Source organism: Podarcis cretensis (genome assembly GCF_951804945.1).
Source record: "Podarcis cretensis genome assembly, chromosome: 1".
Taxonomy (NCBI): Eukaryota; Metazoa; Chordata; class Lepidosauria; order Squamata; family Lacertidae; genus Podarcis; species Podarcis cretensis.
The window spans coordinates 11,149,227-11,171,932 of record NC_137170.1 but is presented as its reverse complement, the minus strand read 5'-3'; the positions used below and the strand labels follow the sequence as shown (position 1 = coordinate 11,171,932).

The 22,706-nt window shown below is 47.4% G+C and overlaps 1 protein-coding gene across 1 annotated transcript in view; it reads right to left on the bottom strand.

The window, feature by feature from the left end:
• Positions 1-16,103, bottom strand: part of SYNE2 (spectrin repeat containing nuclear envelope protein 2) — a 269,050-nt gene extending 252,947 nt beyond the window's left edge. Inside the window, exon 1 of the mRNA XM_079978462.1 lies at positions 15,973-16,103. The gene's annotated coding sequence lies outside the window, so the exon portion shown is untranslated. The remainder of the gene's footprint in view (positions 1-15,972) is intronic.
• Between the last annotated feature and the right edge of the window lie 6,603 nt (positions 16,104-22,706).

Here is a 22,706-nt window from a genome sequence, read left to right as displayed (position 1 = left end):
CTAAACCATAGACTAGCCACGGTTGTCAGTTCTGATGAAACAACTACAGTTAATGGAAAACAATAAAAAGGCATTCCTTATACTAGTGAGTCTCCTTGCGATGGGATGGGGAGCCATCTCAAGGAAGCAGTGTCACAACGAACTGGCAATGTACTAGCCCAAAATTCCTGAAATAAGAGCAACTTAAAACTCAGAGGTTGTGGACTGGAGTGAATTGGCAGCTTCCTTCATGCCTAGACCTATTTGAGCAAAAGGAACATTCCTAGCAATGCACTGTTAAAAATCAGGACAGAAGCAGATTTTGGGAAACTTCCTGGGCAGATGTGGGAGGGCTTCGTAGGACTGGCTTCCACTTTCATTTTTAATACTGAACAGAGAGCTGGCCTGTTTTATTTTTGGACACACTGGAAGGCGGGAATATCAAGTTGCTGCCAGCAATTCTTACGCAAAACCATTTCCCCCCTATTCAGTTATAAACTTAGGACCAATGTGGGCGCACAGAAGATTGTACTACATAATGATACTACCTATGAGGGAGAGGGCATGTGTCAGTGTTCTGCTATTATTAATAATAAAAATAAAAATCTGATCCTAAACCTCTGCTGCCTTGCAGGACATTTTCAGAAGAAAAGCCTCAGGAGTAAAAAAAATCAATCTGAAGTAGAGTCCTGAAGATGTTTGGATGGCGCCTTGTACACCTCCTTCCATCAACTCCTGCAGCCAAGCTGGTGCCAAACGTCTTGCTCTGCTTTCCTTTGGACCACATCAGCGAGGTGAAGAGGAGGGTCTTGTCATCTGGGCATCTCAGGACCTCCATACACACTGCCCAGTCTTGCACCCCAGGAAAGTCACCTTGGTGCTGCTAATGCAGCAGTTTAGTCTTCACCCTGGGATGCACACTCCATTGTTTGTTGCGACAGATGGATGCCAACAAAACTGGCCATCCTACACCACAGGGAAGGGACGCGGGTGGAACTGTGGGTTAAACCACAGAGCCTAGGACTTGCCGATCAGAAGGTCGGCAGTTCAAATCCCCACAATGGGGTGAGCTCCCGTTGCTCAGTCCCTGCTCCTGCCAACCTAGCAGTTCAAAAGCACGTCAAAGTGCAAGTAGATAAATAGGTACCACTCCAGCGGGAAGGTAAACGGCGTTTCCGTGCGCTGCTCTGGTTCGCCAGAAGCGGCTTAGTCATGCTGGCCACATGACCCAGAAGCTCCCTCGGCCAATAAAGTGAGATGAGCGCCGCAACCCCAGAGTTGGTCACGGCTGAACCTAATGGTCAGGGGTCCCTTTACCTTTACCTTACACCGCAGGCAGAGGCTAGGAGAGCCTGAGACTCCCTGCTCCTGCAGTAGCTTGTGCTATGAGAAGAGAAGAATGCCTTGAAAAACGAAGGCGCCTTGGATGTATCTATGACTTCATGCCTCCTGGAGCTGCGAAAAATCCTTGTGCCACTGAAGCCCTCCCTCCCTGCCAATATGCCAGTGGTGATATCATACCGAGGGCAGGAATAAGCACGCACGTGGCTTCCCTGGCAGCCTCTGCTGCAGCTGACAAACATGCCAGAAGCGTTGCCATCACTGTCGATCAAGCCCAGTCCTATCCCTCAGCCCAGACTGACTGGTTTTAGGGGGGAGTGGTGATCCCAGCATTAACTGTGGAGAGGATGCCTGCCCCCTATTCCTGCCTGAATGGGCAAGTAAATTCTTGAGAGAACGCTTTTTCCGTGGTGTATGTCACTGCGGTCTGCAGGAGAGCTTCTCCTTCCAGTCCACAAAATATCAGAAGGCTGCTCCACAGTAACTCTGAGCAGGGCTTTCAGCGTGGTGGCCCCCCACTTTTGTGCAATAGTATCTCTGTCAAGAAGATGCTTCAGGCAGCCACTCCAGAAACATGGAGAGGCATTTAGAGGAAGGCATTTTTTTAATATCTTGACAAGCTTTTCTAGCTGAATGAAATGGTGGTCATCTTGTAGCGCCTTTAAACTTCAGCTGTTATTTTCATTCTGACCATGAGGACGTACTGGCTCTCTGGAGTTTCACACAAGGGCCAGTTCCCAGTCCTACCCCAAGATGCCAGGGACTGAACCCGGGACTTTTTGCATGCAGAGCACATGCTCTACTATGTGACACAACCCTTCCTCAACTTGTACCATACCAGGCCAAATTTAGCAGCAAAGCAAGCCTCTAGCCTGGGATTCGTAAAACAGGGATGTGAGATCAAGCTCCGAAACAGGACACAACATAGGAAACACCACTTGCGCAGGATGGGTAGATATTATATTTTTATTCAACCAGAGCCAGGGCTTTTTCGGCCATGGCCCCGATCTGGTGGAACGCTCTGTCACAAGAGACTAGGGCGCTGCGGGACTTGACATCTTTCCGCAGGGCCTGCAAGACAGAGCTGTTCCACTAGGCCTTTGGCCAAGGCACAGTCTGACCCCCTTTCTCCTTCTGTAATCCTCACAGAACTCTAGCCCAATGGTTGCCATTAATTTGACTCTGAATTGATTTTAGAATGAATTTCAATTAACTGATTGTGATTTTATGTAAACTGTGTTATTTTTACTGTTGTTAGCTGCTTCGGCTGGAGATGGTGGGATATAAATAAATACATTATTATTATTATTATTATTATTATTATTATTATTATTATGCTTTCCCTCTTAAGAGCCCGAGGCAATATAAACAGGTTTTGCCTTTGCCCACTTTATTCTCACAACAACAAACAACCCTGTGAGCAGCGTTAGAAATTCGGATATACAAGAGTTATAGTCGCCAAAACAGAATGCCTAGGGGCAATTTTTGAGCCAGAAGGCTCAAATGTCATGTTTTCCAATACAACTTTTGGGTTCCTGAAATTCATTCTGATTGTGCAGATAAAACACAACAGACAGAATTGTACAGGGTGTGTTGCTACTGTCTGAAAACAGTCAGGATCCGAGGATCCCCAGGCATGCACCACCAGGTGGTGGAGATGTCCGACGCCCTCCTGGCGCGCGGGCATCTCTACTTGACCGCAAGTGGCCAATAGCTGGGTGCAAAATGCGCCTGGTGAATTCAAAACGCTGCCTGTAAGGCAGGTATCGCTGAAAGCAAGTGACCCAATTTGCCACCCAGTAAACTTTAAAGCTATGATTTTCCCAGTAGTGATGTATGGAAGTGAGAGCTGGACCATAAAGAAGGCTGATCGCCAAAGAACTGATGCTTTTGAATTATGGTGCTGGAGGAGACTCTTGAGAGTCCCATGGACTGCAAGAAGATCAAACCTATCCATTCTGAAGGAAATCAGCCCTGAGTGTTCACTGGAAGGACAGATCCTGAAGCTGAGGCTCCAATACTTTGGCCACCTCATGGGAAGAGAAGACTCCCTGGAAAAGACCCTGATGTTGGGAAAGATGGAGGGCACAAGGAGAAGGGGACAACAAAGGACGAGATGGTTGGATAGTGTTGTCGAAGCTACCAGCATGAGTTTGACCAAACTGCGGGAGGCAGTGGAAGACAGGAGTGCCTGGCGTGCTCTGGTCCATGGGGTCATGAAGAGTCAGACACAACTAAACGACTAAACAACAAGCTTTACTTGAACCCGTGTCTCCCTTAGTCCTCAACCGATGTGCTCACTATTGCAGCTGGCTGGCCTGCTGTCTTCCTGCGCAAAGTATAATTCCAAGTACCGGCCTGAGGGAGAACTGTACCTCAAGGACCAAAAGGCTAGAGGAAACACCCATTTAATAATTCGGCATTCACTAAGTTTAAAATGAGAAACCATGTCGGTGACCTTTCTAACAAAACAGAAAAGTTGGGGGCAGGGAGAGATATATTTCTGTTGTGATAATCTGAACAAGGTTAGCTGTCCTCCTCGCACAGGAAGAAATATGGACGTATGAATCAAATATAAATAAAAGAGCAAGGTTCTGTTGACTCCAAAAAGCGAGAGAGCCTTTGAATCACCATATGTTTGGCTTGGATGCCTGCCACGGTTGTATAAATAGACCCTCCGCTGGAAAACCTACGGTGAGAGAGAATGCTTGTCCAGAAAATAACACAGATCCCAGAGCAGAAACCCTTTGCTCACGGAAAAACAGTGATCCTGATAGAATTAGTATTAGCATTTGTTCATATCACATCTGTCTCCCCTAAGTATTTCACACCCATCTCTCTACATCCTCAAATCCTGCCACAGTCCAGTATGGCCGCAAGACAGGCTTATGCAGGTGAGAACAGGTCAGACTATAGTCCACATTGGCAAAATACATTTTAAGCAGTATCATATCACTTTAAACAGGCAAGGCTTTCCTTCCGCCCCCCACCCCCCGAAAGGATCCCGGGAACTGTGGTTTGTTAAGGCTACTGAGAGATCTTAGGAGACTCTTGTCAGAACTACAACTCCCAGAGTTCCCTGTGGAGGAGTTGACTGTAAAAACCACTCTGGGAACTGTGAGGCGAATAGGGGTCTCCTAACAACTCTCAGCACCCTTAGCAAACTACAGCTCCCAGAATTCTTCAAGCCCATGCTGTTTAAAGTGGAATCGTAGAGATTTAAATGCATGGTGTAAACATAACCTACATTTTCAGGTTGGAGGCACCATGTACACAAGCCAGCTCCTAAGAAACAGATGTGAGGGTCTCAACTTACCGTTACAGCCATTATAACATATCCACCCCCCCCCCACAATATTTCAGGGTTTTTGCTAGCTAGGCAAATCTATCTGAGCTCCCAAGTACCGTATTTTTTAAAGAAGTGGTTTGAAGACTAGAAAACAAAGCCAAAAAAAGCATATAAATATTAATGCAGATTTTAAAAGATGAATGAGGGGAGGGAGGCACAGCCGAGAGAGAGGTAGCAGCAGATCCCACCAGCACAAATGCAAAGAATCAAAATGTCTTGGAGCACGGCGGAAAGCACTTTGTGGGAGGATAAATGGTTCTTTATTTCTTTGCACTGTTAGTCCGTACTGCGGCATGATTTGTAGCCTTTTTCTGCTAGTTAACAACAAGGAAATGTTGAAACATTTTGAGAAAAATTAAGAGGCGACATGACAGAGGCATGCAAGGTTATGTGGATAGGGGGAAAGCTTTCCTCCCTTTCTCATAATACTAGTACAGGAAACGTCCAAAGCAGCTGAATGTTGGGAGATTCAGAGCAGACGAAATAGTTCTTCACGCAAGCACAAAAGATGTTGCAACAGCCACCAACTTGGGTGGCCCCACAAGAGAAATCAGACAAATTCATGGAGGTAAATGGTCAGAGGCGCATGGCCACTGTGAGAAAAGGGTGCCAAAGTAGACAGGCCATTGGCCTGATCCATTGACCCGATGGTCTTGTGTTCTTTCAGGGGTATGGTAGGATACGTCCTTTTCATTTTCTCTGTCGGACAAACAACTTTCAGATTTGTTCTAGTGTGTTTTATTCAAAGCGTTTGGCTCTAAATGACTCACAAACAGTTCAGTGCTTTATACTGTCATAGATTTAGGGTAAACCCTAGAAATTAATAAATTCTAGGATTGCCTATGGGGTGGGAAGGGAGAAATATAAGCTGCAGAGGAATTCCTGGGGTGTGTTTTTGAACAAGGGTCGTTGGGAGGAAGAAGCAGAAAAAGGAGGGCTGAAAGCCATCTTGGAGGGAGGCAGCCTGAAGGTTGCACTATAGTTCCCAGCCGGAGTTGGACTTGAATCCAACTCTCCCTGGTCCAAATCCACACTATGTTCATTCATAGCAGTTGTCTTCAACCTTTTAAAACTCAGCTGGGGGCTCATCTTTAACTTCTGGACTCCCTCCATGCAGACTGAAGGTGTAAATAGGCGAATAAACCCTATTGATGGACTATATGGAACTGGCTGAGATGACTGGCAGAATCCGAGACCAAGGAGAAGAGTTGGTGGAAGAAGAGTGGAAGAAATTTAAAGTTTATCTTCAGAAATATTGTAAAATTAAGGAATGTTAGAAAGCTGTTGGGGGGGGGGAAATTATGTGGTTTTAGCAGAAAGGATATAAAGGATTAAGTAAAAATGAATTGGTGAAAGAGAAAAGGTAAAATTATAATATGTTAAGATAAATTATCTGGATAAAAACAAAGTTGGAAGGATTTGCTGGAATATTTAACTGATTTAGAATGCAAAAATGGGAGGCGTGAGGAAGTCAAGGAAATAAGTGAATGTAAGTAAGCGAGTTAAAGGTTCGATTTGTTTTTTATCTCTTTTTTATGTTTTTTGTTTTTTGATATGTACTGTTTTCTTTCCTTTTTTCTCTCTTTGTAACCTTTAAAATCTTAATAAAAATTTATTTTTTTAAAAAAAGAATAAACCCTATTTCTTGAAGTACAACATTCTCCACTGTGTCTTCCATTCTACAAAGGGACATGGAACCTGTGTGTGTGTGCCCAGGAACCCATGGGCTTTTGCAATCGCTCAGCAGAGAGGCAGGCAGGCACCCGGCTTTTGCAACAATATATTTGCAAATTGGCTTATTTATTTGCAAAGAGCATTTTTTTTTTTGTAGAAAGCAATAAATAAAAGCAATATAACAGCACCACCACCACCAAAGGAATGCCCTAAAATAAATGAGGAATGAGCAGGGCTTCCTCTACTCTCCTCACATGCAACACTGCTCAAAAACCAGCTTATTTACAAAGACAGGAAGGAGGAGGAGGTCAGCAATTAGAGTAACATTAACTTGGCTGGTTGACAATCCCGGATAAACCAGGAAATCCAGCCTATTTTGAACAGAAGTGCCCATTGCCATTTTTTAAGGGGATTTGATGCTTTCAGTTTACCAATCCCAAACAGAATGGATTCTGCTCACCAAAACATTTGGGAGAGAAAACAAACATATTTTCCTTCCCAAAGAACATCAGCCACGTTTTGTGGCCTGAAAGGTGCTTAGCAAGCCCCTCTCTTTTGCAATCTAAAGCAGCTCTCAGAAAGGGGGTTTATTGGACCCTTTGTGGACTCAGGTGGGTCACCAGTTGTGCAGCATCCATTGGGCCTAGCTGCCTCAACAGTATCCCTTTAAAATGCTCAGAGCCAATCATATTTAGGGTGGAAGGAGAGGTTTTAGCAGTGTTTGTTGGTTTCTTTCTTTGCCCAGAAAAGGACGAGGGACAAAACACATTAATGAGTTTAGCTGTCTGGCTTACTGAGGAGGGGGAATGACTGGCTGGTCAGGGACTTCAACAACAGAACCTGAGTGTTCCTTGATGGCTGGAACTTTCTCTCCTCTGCCTTTGAAAGGTGACATCCTTCAGCAAGTGAGAGGGAGAAGCAGTTTTTGTTGCAGTTTAAGTTTTGGGGAAAAAGTTCCACTATGGTTTGGATCGAAAACAAGTCATGTACTCCCTCCTTTTCCATCATGGATTCAGTTGAACAGAACACTTCCTGGTTTCATCAAACCAGTTCACTGTGACATCCAAACTGGGAAACTGTGGTTGAGATGATCGTTCTAAAACAGGATTTCAAAGAATGATCAAACTGTGTTTGGAGGGATTGCTCAAACTGCAATTTCGAGTGTCACGAAAAATGAGGACATTGATAAACTTTGCTTATTCATGTTATTGTCCTTTATTTGTAAAAAGTCTGTTAAAAAGAGCAGCTTTCTTAAACTATGGTTCCTTAAACTATGGTTTCTTCAAAACCAAAATCAATCTCTCCCTGCACACACACACACACACACACACACACACACACTTGCAAAGGAGAAGGATGGGAATGAACAGAAGAAGCAGCCTTTTACTATTCTCCAGGATTTCAGACATGGCTCTCTCCCAGGCATATTTGGAGTTTGTGGGGACTGAATGCAAGACCTTATGTAAAGAAGATGCTCTTCCACTGAGCTTTCACCCTTCCCAAAATCTTCTGCTAATGTCATGTTAATGAATGGTACAGATGCAGAGCTCAGTGGAAGAGTCGGCAACTCTGATTAGGCCTTTCCCTGTGGAATGATATGATGAAGGTTAGTGGACAAAATCATCCCCATCATTTTATGGGAAAACTTCACTTGCGAAGTTTCTGCACAATGGTGCCTCGGGGTTAAGTACTTAATTCGTTCCGGAGGTCCGTACTTAACCTGAAACTGTTCTTAACCTGAAGCACCACTTTAGCTAATGGGGCCTCCTGCTGCCTCTGCGCTGCTGCTGCACGATTTCTGTTCTCATCCTGAAGCAAAGTTCTTAACCTGAGGTAATATTTCTGGGCTAGCAGAGTCTGTAACCTGAAGCGTCTGTAACCTGAGGTACCACTGTACATCCATAACACAAACTTGGAGGAGTGGGGAAATAAGTCTCTATAAGACTCTTTTTACCTCCTAAAAAGTAAGGGGAAATGTGTGTGCGTCTTATGGAGTGAATGCAGGCTGCGCAGCTATCCCAGAAGCCAGAACAGGAAGAGGGATCGCTGCTTTCACTGCGCAGCGATCCCTCTTGCTGTTCTGGTTTCTGAGATTCAGAATATTTTTTTTGTTTTCCTCCTCCAAAAACTAGGTGCGCCTTGTGGTCTGGTGTGTCTTATAGAGCAAAAAATTCGGTAAGTCTCAAGGAATTGTCTCAGAAGACGTTCATGCAATACAATTAATGCTGTTCAGAGAGGCCTATATTTTCACGCCTGCTTTCAAATTTCACCACGTCATTTCATCTCAAGTCTGGACAAGCTGTCCTCCACATCCAGAGCCGCTAAAGGAATTCCTCATTAAGGCAGGGCTTTTTGGAGATCCCTGCCCACACGTTTCTAGCAGACTTCCATCTTACATGATCACGGGCTCGTGTAGTTCAAGCGGTTACAACATAGCGACGCAGGCAGGTTTAAGAGGCACACGAAGTCTGAACTGAGCGGGCATGGTATGTGTGGAAACGACATGGGAGAAACATGAGCAACCACGGCTCGCTTCTGCTTTGAAAAGCACAGGGCGCAAGCCAACGGACAGTGACATATTTTATTGTATTTTAAGATTGTGAAGTCATTGCCCAGTAATGCGGCCAACTACTTCAGTTGCTTCACACTGATTATGTAATGCAACCTGAAAAGCTTAAGAAATATTGGGTGGCCTCCGTTGTTGTGTGCAAAATTCCACTCACGCAACAGGACTTTCTCTTCTTCTACCCCCCCCCTTCAAAATCTGCTTTAGAGGGTCTTCCAACACTCAGGAGCAGATTTGAAGACTGCATGGGGGGTACTGAATGGGAGAGGAGAGGAAAGGGAAACTTCCATTGCACAAACAGACATCTGCTGCACAAGCAGAACAGCTGGATGTGACCCATTGTATTAACAATTCTATTATGATTAATAGTTATTACTTGTGGAGGTATGTGATAGCTTGCATTTGCCAATCCCTGGAGAAGAGCAGCAGCAGCCTGGAGGAAATTTCAGCGTTCTACAGAAAGGCATTTCTCGCCCTGCAAATCAAGAGTCTCTGCCAAACAGCTTCACAGGCGGAGAGACTGTGTGCAAAAGAGGGGTAGCACGAGACTCTTAATCTCAGAGTCGTGGGCTCGAAACCCACATTGGGCAAAGGATTCCTGAATGGCAGAAATTGAACTACCGTACATGACCCTCCTTGTCCCTTCCAACTCTACAGTTCTCCGATTCTGTGAAAATGTGGGGGAATATACTGTTATTATAAGTGACGCGGGTAGCGCTGTGGGTTAAACCATAGAGCCTAGGACTTGTCGATCAGAAGGTTGGTGGTTCGAATCCCCGCGACGGGGTGAGCTACCGTTGTTCGGTCCCAGCTCCTGCCAACCTAGCAGTTCGAAATCACACCAATACAAATAGATAAATAGGTACCGCTCCAGCGGGAAGCTAAACGGCGTTTCCGTGCGCTGCTCTGGTTCGCCAGAAGTGGCTTAGTCATGCTGGCCACATGACTCGGAAGCTGTATGCCGGCTCCCTCGGCCAGTAAAGCGAGATGAGTGCCGCAACCCCAGAGTTGGCCACGACTGGACCTGATGGTCAGGAGTCCCTTTACCTTTATACTGTTATTATGATGACTATTTTATTATTAGGCTGTCAGTATATTTTTCAAATGTTTTTATCACTGATGTTCCGTGCTCTACCTGGAAATGCAAGGGATTGAACTGGTGAACTTCTGCATACAGAGCACCTGCTCTGCCACTGAGCTATGCCCCACCCTGTTCAGCGTGTTTAGCATCTGGCAGGGGAAAGCAGCTGGAAGGGAGGCTGGAGGAGGACAGTGAAGTGTTGGGAAATGGGTTTAGCTGCCAGCACCTCCTCTGACATTTCTCTGCCCTCCCCTAAGGCACTTTGCAACTTTTTTTGGCATAGCCTTTGGTTCTCGGCCGGGATGCCTCCATATCATGTAGCCACTAATAGTCAGCTCAGGTGAGAAGCTGTAGCAAGACTAGCTTGGCCTCAGCTCCAAGAATGAAACAACAGGCATGGACACCAATACTCAATGAGCTGCCAGTCTTGCCCATCTGCCTATGTTTCTGGCCAATTCTGCTTTTTAAAATTTTGAAACACACAATGACATTTGTGAATTTCAAACACACACACACATCACACCTCGTTAATTTTATTAAGAAGTGGAAAACTGCTCCAACTGAGGATTTTCTTGATGGTGTTACTAGAGGCTCACCCAATAGTTTTATGTCCACGTCATGCTTCCAGCGTCTCGTACCAAGAAGCTCAAAGCAGCCTACAAAGTCACCTTCCTATCAGTATCATTTGTGGGTGCCTTGGGCCAGTGCTGTTGTGGTCCTGGCAAGATCTGAATCTACATTTTTTTACTGTAAAGGTAAAGGGACCCCTGACCATTAGGTCCAGTCACGGACGACTCTGGGGTTGCGGCGCTCATCTCGCTTTATTGGCTGAGGGAGCCGGCGTACAGCTTCCGGGTCATGTGGCCAGCATGACTAAGCCGCTTCTGGTGAACCAGAGCAGCGCATGGAAACGCCATTTACCTTCCCGCCAGAGCGGTATCTATTTATCTACTTTGACGTGCTTTTGATTCTCTTGGTTGGCAGGAGCAGGGACCGAGCAATGGGAGCTCACCCTGTCACGGGGATTCAAATCACCAACCTTCTGTTCAGCAAGCCCTAGGCTCTGTGGTTTAACCCACAGCGTACTGTCTACCAAAATTAAAGCTTAATTTGATTGCCAGGGGTTTTTTTTGTGGGCGACAGCATACAATCCTGCAAATTCATTTTACTTCTACCTGATCTGACTTATATCCAGACCTCACGGGAAAGCGTATTCTCTCTGTGTGTGTGTCTGTTGGAAGGGAGAGAGACCTGGCAGGAAGGAGGGCAGGAAACTATCACAGATGAAGTGCCCGTGCCATTCTCTCACAATCCATTATGTGCCTACAGGGCCCCCAAAAAAGGTTGGTGACCCCTTGTCTCACCACTATGCTGCAATGGCTGTCAAACTTGCAAAGCCATCTTTGCGAGAAATTAATCCTCGAGTCACGAAAAGGCTTGGATTGGCCAATTTCAGAGTGCCCCAATTGCTCTAAATCAAGGGTTGGCAAAAAAAAATTAGCTGTGGGCCGGTCCACTGTCCCTCAGACCTGGTGGTGGGACGGAAAAGTGGCACCGGGGGGAGGAGCTGGAAGAAGAGGCGAGGGGGGGCAAGTAGTCCTCCTCCCCACCCCCTAGTCCCAGCCCCAGCCACTGCGCTTACCTTCCCAGGGGCTGCCGCTGCCACCATCACCGCTGTGTCTCGTGGGTAGGCAGAGGGAGCTCGTCCACTCCACTCTCTGGCCCACAGGAGCACCAGGCGCTGCCTAAAATGGCACTCAGCCAGCTCAGCCCAGCCCCCTTCCTCCTCTAGGCAGGGCGAGGAAAAGCCAGGAGGAGGGAGGGAGGGAGGGAGGAGGCGCCGCCACAGTGTGTTTGAGGGAGGGGGGGAATGGAATGGCACAGGGGGGAAGTGGCGTAGCCTGAACAAGCAAAATCCCCACACCAATCCACGGACAGTCTGTGGGCCAGATCCTGAAGGCAATTGGGCCTGATCCGGCCCTTGGGCCTTCATTTGCCAACCCCTGCTCTAAATGTTACACCTGTCTTCACCCTCTGCATTACGAAGATGTCCGCAAACATGACATGAAGGCTGGCAACATCATGTGGGAATCCCTTGCGGACAATCACAGTGCCTGGAGACAGACATACAGGTTGTGCATCCATAGCTGTGACCAGAGGAGGGAGGGAGGGAGGCCTGTTCTCATGTTGCCACCCTCCAGATCTCCAAAAGCACGCATACGCATACACATATACATATGCACACACACACATATACACATTATTCACCATACTGAATTATCAATTTTGACAGAATAAAATATGAAACTTTTAGCAACGGTCAAATTAAAAGGACACTAAGTTTTTAGAAAGGGTTGCTTACTTTTATTTTTGGGGAAGACTCTTATTCCTTGCATTAAGGGTAGCCAAATTCTGTGTGATTGCCATAAAACTTAGGGAACAAGCTGTACTATCATAATGATTAAGGCCTTAAATGATAATTTTAGGCTATATGTTAGTGACTAAGTTTTAATTTATATTTTTTTAACTGTTGCTATATCTGTATTATCCCTGTTATACCTAATTGCAAATTCAAATGTATCCCTATTGTGTTTTATGGCTTTCTTGATATTGTATGTATGCTGGAACTGGTCTGTGACCGAAATAATCAAATTCATAAGGAGGGAGGGAGGAAAATAATTGGTGCGCTGAGAGAATAAATGCTGTGGTGCATCTGCAGCAGCGCAACTGGATGCTTTCATCTGCCCCATCTGCAACAAAACATGTCTCTCCCGTATCGGTCTCTGCAGCCCCAGCAGGTGCTGCAACCTTCCAGCTGTTTGACTTCATCCCCAAAGGCACACTCCTCCACTGCCTCCGGGGACAGATGCATGCCAACAACTTCACCCTCAGCCTCTGCCAGGCTCTGCTTGTGAATCCCTCAGCTCACACACTAAAGCATAAGTAGAAAAGGCTTCCTCCAAGAAACACACAGGCCTCTTTTGAGAACCACCCCCTTAACAGTATCCAGCCTTCACTTTATAGCAGGGCAGGGCATTATATTCCTACAAAGGGTGATTGACCCACAAAAAAAGTTCACTGGGAGCCACAACCAACAGTGGGTGGAGCCAGAGCCAATGGTGGGTGGGGTTTGCAGCTGATCCCAAACCACAGGCCCTGCACCCCACCTTCGGGATCTTCAAAGTGGGACCCATGTTTTATCTCAGTAATCCTTACAACAGCCCTGCATGGTACGGCAGAATTATTGCTCCTGCGCTGCAGGTGAAGAGGCAAGGTTAAGAGTGAGTGGCTTGCCGAAGTCCACCTACTGAGTTTGGAGCAGTGGAGAAGCTCCAGCTGGGAGCTACACCTTCAGAAAAGCACACCTGTGGAGTTAGGCTGGAATAATAGTCTCCTCTTCCTTGTTTACGTGAGATTCCCCCACTTTAACCCATTCTCAATCTTCCCATCATCAGAACTGGAGAGCTGAATGCAAAAACATTTTGCAGAATGAGGGAAGGGTTCAAAGCATGTAAGTAATTATCCACTTCTCGAAACTCGGGATGAAACAATTTAGACCTCCGCCATAACTCAAGCAGCACTTCTATGGCCTCCTCAGAGCTACAGTTTTGATTCGCTAATCATCTGGCATGTTGTGCCACATCCACGTATCTCTAAACTGTTTTGTTTGCTGCTTCACATTTCTGGGATCCTCTAACCTCAAGAAGAATGGACAGACTCGGTTGCTTTTTAAAACATTCAAATATTTCTTCCAGCATTTTATTGCTGTTTTTTGCGTGCTTCAAATTGCATATAAATTATTGTTTGTTTTAAATTTTTCTAACCTCCCTTGGGAGCGGGGTTTGGGGTTGTTGTTGTTTTGCCCTGAAAAGTTAAGCATGGATTTAATGAATTAGGTTTTGCTAACTTCACTGATCGCAAACCAAGCAAATCTCTTACCCCACCAGCACCTCCACACACACACAAATAAAGCAGAATCGGCTCTTTACGTGATCGCCGAAGAATTGATGCTTTTGAATTATGGTGCTGGAGGAGACTCTTGAGAGTCCCATGGACTGCAAGAAGATCAAACCTCTCCATTCTGAAGGAAATCAGCCCTGAGTGCTCACTGGAAGGACAGATTGTGAAGCTGAGGCTCCAGTACTTTGGCCACCTCATGAGAAGAGAAGACTCCCTGGAGAAGACCCTGATGTTGGGAAAGATGGAGGGCACAAGGAGAAGGGGGCGACAGAGGACGAGATGGTTGGACAGTGTTTTCGAGGTTACCAGCATGAGTCTGACCAAGCTGCGGGGGGCAGTGGAGGACAGGAGTGCCTGGCGTTCTCTGGTCCATGGGGTCACGAAGAGTCGGACACGACTAAACGACTAAACAACAACAACATGCTGGAGCGGGACGCAGGTGGCGCTGTGGGTTAAAGCCTCAGCGCCTAGGACTTGCCGATCGAAAGGTCGGCGGTTCGAATCCCTGTGGCGGGGTGCGCTCCCGCTGCTCGGTCCCAGCGCCTGCCAACTTAGCAGTTCGAAAGCACCTCCGGGTGCAAGTAGATAAATAGGGACCGCTTACCAGCGGGAAGGTAAACGGCGTTTCCGTGTGCGGCTCTGGCTCGCCAGAGCAGCGATGTCACGCTGGCCACGTGACCCGGAAGTGTCTCCGGACAGCGCTGGCCCCTGGCCTCTTAAGTGAGATGGGCGCACAACCCCAGAGTCTGTCAAGACTGGCCCGTACGGGCAGGGGTACCTTGACCTTTACCTATGCTGGAGCCAACAGCTGTATTTAAAAGACCCTCTCTTTCCTGGTCCTTCCATTCTGAAAAAGCTGCATCCCGTTGCATCTCCTGCTTACCAACGTCCATGACACAAACAAACAGCGCTAATCTCAAAATGTCACACGCGTCTTTTGTTATTGGGGCAGCTGCCTCCTCGCAGCCCCAGCCCGCCCTGAACTAGATCCCTGGGCGGGTTTGCTCCGAGGGATTCCCCCGAGCAGAGGCGCCCCGGGGCTGCAGCCCTCCTCCCGCGCTCCCGTCTTTTCGGCAGGGGAGGAGGGGAAGGGAGAAAGGTGGGACGGACACCTAGGGAAGAACAAAGGCAGCGGCAGACAACAAAGGGGGCCAGGTAGAGCAGGCAGCCAATCCCATCGCGGGCGCGGGAGAGAGGGCTCGCCTAACAAGTGGTGGCCGCGCGCGGGGGAGGGAGGCGCCTCGCCGCGGGGAGAAGGCAACCCCGCTCAAGTTGCGCGCTTCGGTCCCGATCCGCGCGGGCCACGCTCCCCAACACCTGCGCCAAGCTCAGGCCCGATGGGGGTGGGGTGTGACTGGGGAGAGGGAGAAAGACGAGGGGCTTTTCCATCCCGCCAGCCTTTGCCTTTCAAATCCCACGGGAACAAATGGCTCCCGCCTCCGTTGCCGCCCGAGCTCCTTTCCCGCCCAGGCGCGGAGGGAGAGGCTTTCGAAAAAGCGCCCGAGAGCAGCAGCAGCAGCGCTCGCCTCTTTCTCTCCCGAGTCCAGGAATCTGGGGGCAAAAAAAAGGGGGGGAGGCTTTCGGGCCGCTGCCTCCTAATCTCTGCGCCCGGAACTTCCCAAATATGAATCTCAAAGGCCGCATCAATAAATGCCCTTCTCTGCTAATTCTATTAAAAAATAAAAACAAATCTCCCCCTCCCTTCTTCGCTCCCATCTCTGCCAAGCCCCCACCCTCCAGCGCTCTTTTGCTTTCGTTTTGCTCCAAAAACTTCGCCAAAAGCGCGCGCGCAAGGAGCTGGGTAAATTCTCCAAACTCCAGGCGATCCACCCATGCAAAGATCGTGCCACCATCAGCGCACAACGCGCGCTCCCAGCGCAGAGTTCCGCTGCGGCCCCGAGCAAGGCCCGCTCCTTTCCCCCGCTGCCGGTTCAGCGACGCCCGGGGACCCTCCCCAACCGCGGACTCTCCTTTGCGCACGGAGGGAGGAGAGAGAGGGGGGAAAAAAAGGAGAGGGCTCACTTTTCTTTGCGCGCGCGCTCCAGCCCGGGGTCTGCAGGGGGCAGCCGCTCCGGATCAGCTGGGGAGGTCGCTGGTGGGCGGGAAGGGAAGAGCGGGGCTTCCCTTGGCGCCGGAGTCCTTCTCCTTCCCCGCCGCGCCGGGGGGTTTCCGACTCCCTCTGCCGCGCAAACCACGCCCCGGAGCCGGTGCCGCTCGGCCCGATCGATTGCTGCCTGCGGTTCTCCGGCGGGATCGCGGCGGCCGCCCCGGATGGAAAGAAGGGAGCGCGCGGGGGTTGGAGCGCCGCGCCTCGCCTTGGCCGTCGGCCTGACAGTCCGCCCCCGGGAGAGAAGGAACAAGGAGGCTCCCTTCTCGCTCCCGGCCTAGCGTGCAGTTCCTCGCCGCCCGCCTCGGCCCGGCCCGGCCCGGCCAGCGCGCAAACAAACAAACAGCACGTGGCGGGGAAGGCCGGGAGGAGGAGCGGGGAGGGCACCTGCTCGGAGCGGGCTTACTTGGTGGTGAGTGGAATTGCGCACCGTGGGATTTTGGCAAGCAGAGAAGGACGTAAGCGCTCTGCGCGGGTTTTGCGCCCGATCCACCGGTGGCGGCCGCGGATTGTGCTTAGAAAGGGAGGCGTGGATGTTGCGCAGGTGTTTAGAGAGCATGGGCGCGGGGCAGCCTTGCCATCTAGGAACAGGTGCCCGGGTGTGATCCAGGGACTTCTGAATCACAGCAGCGTGAACTTCTGCAATGGGGAAGATGGTGCGAGAGAAACCTTTGAAATCCCAGCTCACGCAGTTCTGGTGCTCACATGAGACAGCCACCCAAAGTAATTTGGGAAGTGGGACATGAACAAGAAGCCCCTGCCATTGAGCTTGGATCTGGTCCTGTTATAAAAGACTTTGAAATATAAACACCTGTCAAAATATCTTGCCCTACACCAGCACATTTTAGCACTGTGTAATGCAGAGTTGGTCTGCCAGTGGGCCAGTTCCCTGGAAGGAGGATGGGGAAAAACTAGAATGAGTTGGCTAATCCTGTCATTGTCCATGGGGTTTTCTTGGCACGGATACTGGAGTGGCATGCCGGCTCCTGCTCCAGGTGGATCACGTTTGGTCAAAACTCTCCACTATGACCTATCCATCTTGGGTGGCCCTCACAGCATAGCTCATAGCTTCTCTGAGTTATTCAAGCCCCTTTTCCACAGCAAGGCAGTGATCCATGACAGCATCTTAAAAAGCAGAGACATCACCTTGCCAACAAAGGCCCGTATAGTTAAAGCTATGGTTTTCCCAGTAGTGATGTATGGAAGTGAGAGCTGGACCATAAAGAAGGCTGATCGCCGAAGAATTGATGCGTTTGAATTATGGTGCTGGAGGAGACTCTTGAGAGTCCCATGGACTGCAAGAAGATCCAACCTCTCCATTCTTAAGGAAACCAGCCCCGAGTGCTCCCTGGAAGGACAGATCCTGAAGCTGAGACTCCAGTACTTTGGCCACCTCATGAGAAGAGAAGACTCCCTGGAAAAGACCCTGATGTTGGGAAAGATGGAGGGCACAAGGAGAAGGGGACGACAGAGGACGAGATGGTTGGACAATCTTCTCGAAGCTACGAACATGAGTTTGACCAAACTGTGGGAGGCAGTGGAAGACAGGAGTGCCTGGCGTGCTCTGGTCCATGGGGTCACGAGGAGTCGGACACGACTAAACAACAACAATCCTGTCATTGGCTCTGGCTCCACCTATGGGCTCTCTTCCTTCCGACCCACCAGTCTCCCACCAAGCACCACTGTCCACAGAGACTACCAAAGTTGATTCCATACCAAAGTACGCCAGGTGGAAAAGAATCAAGGAAGGTGTTTCGTCCAGGAAAGGTGGAGGTTGCTAGGCCCAGAGAGGGAGGATTTAGACCACAATGACCATATCTGTAAGAGAGCTGCTATCTTTCAGCTGCACCCCAATGTTTTACATTTTTTAATTTAAAAGATTAAATGAAAGCCATACCTAATCCGCCGAATGTTTTCAATGCCCTCAAGCGGTATACACAAATAATGCAGAAACTCTAAAACTACAGAATAAAATAGTGAGATAGGACATCACAGCCAGGAAAGCAGCATTTTTTTAAAAAACAGGAACAGGTAAAACAACAAGAATAATTCATAAATAACAAGGTCTATTCTTCTAGTTCAGGTAAATCCTAAGCAAAAAGAAATGACTTCAAGAGACTTCCAGTAGTTGATGCTTTGCCTATGGCAGATGCAGTTATGATACTGATTTACTTTACAGAGTTGTTGTGTCGTAAAGATTAGGCTCTGAGGGTTTGTTTTTGCAACTATGCTATTGGCTTTGCTCAAAGATTTGGCTGGTTAAAAACAGCCAAATTTGATTCAACAATTGTTTTATTTATTTAAAGCCAAACTTTATCCCAGCAGCTTTCGCCCCACCCAGCTGCTGCAGGAGAAAGTTACAGCTGCAGGGAGCGGCCAGTCAGAACCTGAGAGCTGCCTCACCTTAGCAACCGCCGGCGCTAATTATATTCTGACTCTGCAGAAAGGTGGTTTTTCCATCTGGGTGTGTACGGTATATCACTTGGAATTTTTTTCCTGCTGACTTCTGGCATTGCCTTTCAGTTTTAATTTTTTTTAAAATTTATTATTATTATTATTATTACATGGTACCTCTGGTTACGTACTTAATTCGTTCCGGAGGTCCGTTCTTAACCTGAAACTGTTCTTAACCTGAATCACCACTTTAGCTAATGGGACCTCCTGCTGCCGCCACCACGCGATTTCTGTTCTCATCCTGAAGCAAAGTTCTTAACCTGAGATAATATTTCTGGGTTAGCAGAGTCTGTAACCTGAAGCGTATGTAACCCGAGCTACCACTGTATTATTATAATGTATATACCGCCCTATATACGGAGGTCTCAGGACGGTTCACAGAATAAAATCAAGATATAAAACCACAAAATACCTAATAAAAATAAAAACAACCCAATAGCCCCCCCCCCAAAAAAAACCCACATTTTTAAGAGGTCCTAAGATGTAAATCGGATCAACCAAAGGCCTGTTTGAAAAGGAACATTTTTGCCTGGCGCCTAAAGGTGTATAAGGAAGGTGCCAGGCGAACTTCCCTGGGGAGAGCATTCCACAGACGGGGAGCCACTGCAGAGAAGGCCCCGTTCTCATGTTGCCACCCTCCGGATCTCCAAAAGCTTGCATACACACACACACACACACACACACATGAATGCATTATTCACCATACTGAATTATCAATTTTGTGAGAATAAAATTAGCAACGGTCAAATTAAAAGGAAACTAAGTTTTTAGAAATGGTCGCTAACTTTTATTTTCGGGGAAGACTCTTATTCCTTGCTTTAAGTGTAGCCAAATTCTGTGCGATTGCCATAAAACTTAGGGAACAAGCTGTGCTATCATAATGATTAAGGCCTTAAATGATAATTTTAGGTTATATGTTAATGACTAAGTTTTAATTTATATATTTTTTTTAACTGTTCCTATATCTGTATTGTCCCTGTTATACCGAATTGCAAATTCAAATGTATCCCTATTGTGTTTTATGACTTCCTTGATATTGTATATGGGCTGGAACTGGTCTGTGACCGAAATAATAAACTTCACTTATTCCTTGAGCGAGTTTTTTGACCTACACAAATTCAGCAGGAAATCATTTTTGCTCTAGTGATGAACATCCACATATTCAACTGCATTCATAACTTTAGCCCTATACTGGAATAGCTTACAAGATGTTGATGTGGGGTGGAAGATGCAGAAAAAGGAGAATTCCATAAAGTCATAGGATTGTAGAGTTGGAAGGGACCGTGAGGGCCATCCAGTCCCAACCCCCTGCGATGCAGGAATATTTTGCCCAGTGCGAGATTCAAACCCACAACCCTGGGATTAATAAATTATTATTATTATTATTATTATTATTATTATTATTATTATTATTATTATTTATTTTTATTACTGGTTGCTCCAGCTGGCTTAGGAGAGGGGTATACACGGTTTGCCTGAAGCTTCTCCCAAATGCAACAAGACACGGAAGTCAAGGCCAGGCAGACATCGCCGGAACAAGACAGAAAAAGCCCCGGTGCCGCTAATGCAACAGCTGCGAGACCTGGAGACCCACCAAAACGCTGCGTCTGGAACCGGATGCCTTTGAAAACCAGTTCTCCTGTGAAACGAGGCATTGACCAGGGAGGCTGCTTGTGCAAAAGACTCGGCATCACCACCTGCTTGTTTACTCTGAGAACAAAAGCGACCCCGAGAGCTTGTTTAGGGTAGTAAGTGGCTAACGCTGCAATCCTGGACGCACCTGCTCAGAAAGCAGAATCACAGAACTGCAGAACTGTCGAGTGGGAGGGTACCCCAGCGGTCATCTAGTCCAACCCCCCTGTGATGCAGGAATCTCAGCTAGAGCATGAGTGGTGGCAGTCTCTCCTTGCCCGCTTCTCCAGCAGCTGCTAAGAGCTGCCCAAGGGAAGAGGCTGGCAGCATGCTCTCATAGGATGCTCTCTCGCTGCTCCCGCTTGGTACAAAGACTGGCTCATCCTCATCCTTTTCTGAATCTTTTCCAGCTCTACTATATCCTGCAATATCCAAAACTGTACATAACATTCCACGTGCATTGAAACCATAGATTATCCCATTGGCAGTTTTATTTTCAGTCCCTTTCCTGCGGATCCTTAGCTCAGCCTGTAGAGCATAATAATAATAATAAATTTTTATTTATACCCTCCCCTCCCCAGCCAGAGCTAGGCTCAGGGCAGCTAACACCAGTAAAATTACAATAAAAACATAATAGGGGGGAAAAAACAAGTTAAAATGCAATTTAAAATGCAGTCTCATTTTAATAGTAGCCCATGTATCAAAACCATAAGGGGAGGGAAATATAAGGGTCAGACTAAGTCCAAACCAAAGGCCAGGCAGAACAGCTCTGTTTTGCGGGCCCTGTGGAAAGATGTCAATCCCCGAAGGGCCCTAGTCTCTTGTGACAGAGTGTTCCACCAAGTCGGGGCCAGTACTGAAAAGGCCCTGGCCCTAGTTGAGACCAATCTAACCTCCTTGCGACTTGGGGCCTCCAAAATGTTGTCATTTGTGGACCTTAAGGTCCTCCGTGGGACATACCAGGAGAGGCGGCCCCGTAGGTACATGGGTCCTAGGCTGTGTAGGGCTTTCAGGTCAAAACCAGCACCTTAAACCTGACCCTGTACTCCACCGGGAGCCAGTGCAGTTGGTAAACCAAGTCAGAACTGCAATTGCAGCTCTGGAGAGCTCTTTCCTAGGTGTGGGGCTTGGCCGGAGTACAGCAGTCACACCTCTTGGCACCATCTCTGCCAGGTAGAGAGGCTTGGAGAGGCAAATTTGCCCCCTGGGCGTGAAGTTCCTAACCCCCTTAACCAACATACCCCAGGGCCCCACTGAAAAACTATGACCAATCCTGCAATGGGCCTCTTCCAACTGTCTCCAACGTTACAACCAAGAGAAGATTTGGGAAAGGGACTCACTTTCTGTGCTAGGAAGAAGCAGAGATGACTATGATCAGATGAGCTTCAGCGCTAGCTTTTCAAAACCCCGGAAATGCACGGTGCTTTTCGTTTTAATTGTGATTCGTCCAATAATTGTTCAGCGCTAAACGTTAGCCTGGATGACAAGTTTTCCCAAGATGCTAACGAATGTCAGAAAGTGAACCAGCAAAGGGATTAAACAGTCTGTTAATGTTACTGCTTGGGTGTTTAATGGATTGGTCTAAAAAAAGGTCAATTGATTGAAAACACTTTCAATAGGCTCAGATTGTGCCAATGATTGTCAGGCAGCTGATCTTTAAAAAATAAATGCAAGATGATGATGATGATTATGGATATAATTGTTAATGCAATCAAAATTAAAAAATAGTCCAGTAGCACATTAGAGACCAACTAAGTTTGTTGCTAATTCCTAAAAGAAACTTAGTTAGTCTCTAAGGTGCTACTGGACTACTTTTTAATTTTTTATTTCGACCAGCTGCGTCAGACCAACACGGCTACCTACCTGAATTGTTAATGCAAGTGCTTATAAAATGTGTTCCATTGGCAATCGACATCTTACAAAGGATTGTGCCTTCCATTTCATATGTCACGCTGCAGGAATGCCTCTCCTGGGACTCAGCTTGCATGTCTCTACAAACAAAACTTGTGTCTTGCTTCAGAAACCCTCTTGTTGTTGTTAATTAAATTTGTATTTTCAAATGAAAATCACAGGGCCGCTTGCAACATAAAAATACAAAGTGAGAACACAAAAGACATAATGAAACACAAACAATAATCCCCCTCTCACAAACGCATTGCATATTTTACCCATACGCAGATTGAATTCCTAGAGTAATCAGTTCAGTATGTCCTTAGAGTAGGGTTACCAGACGTCTCTATTTCCCGGAGACAGTCCCCGGATTTGCGAATAAGTCCCTGGACAAATTCCATCCCCGGAATGTCCCCAGATTTCACCTAATGTCCCTGAGAAACACAGCAGTGGCAGTCTCAGCAGCCTGGAGCAGTTGGCTCTGGCTGGTTTTGTTATGTACTGAAGTTCTCACCCTGGGCCAGCAAGGGGATACTGTAGATAGTTATGCAAATGAAGGATCGAAAGTGACATTCAGTGATTGGATAGTTTTAGAAAGTTGCTACAGTAACGTTGTACTGGAGCTCTATATAAGCAGACTGACTGAGCTCTTCAGTTCAGTTCTGTTGTGGCC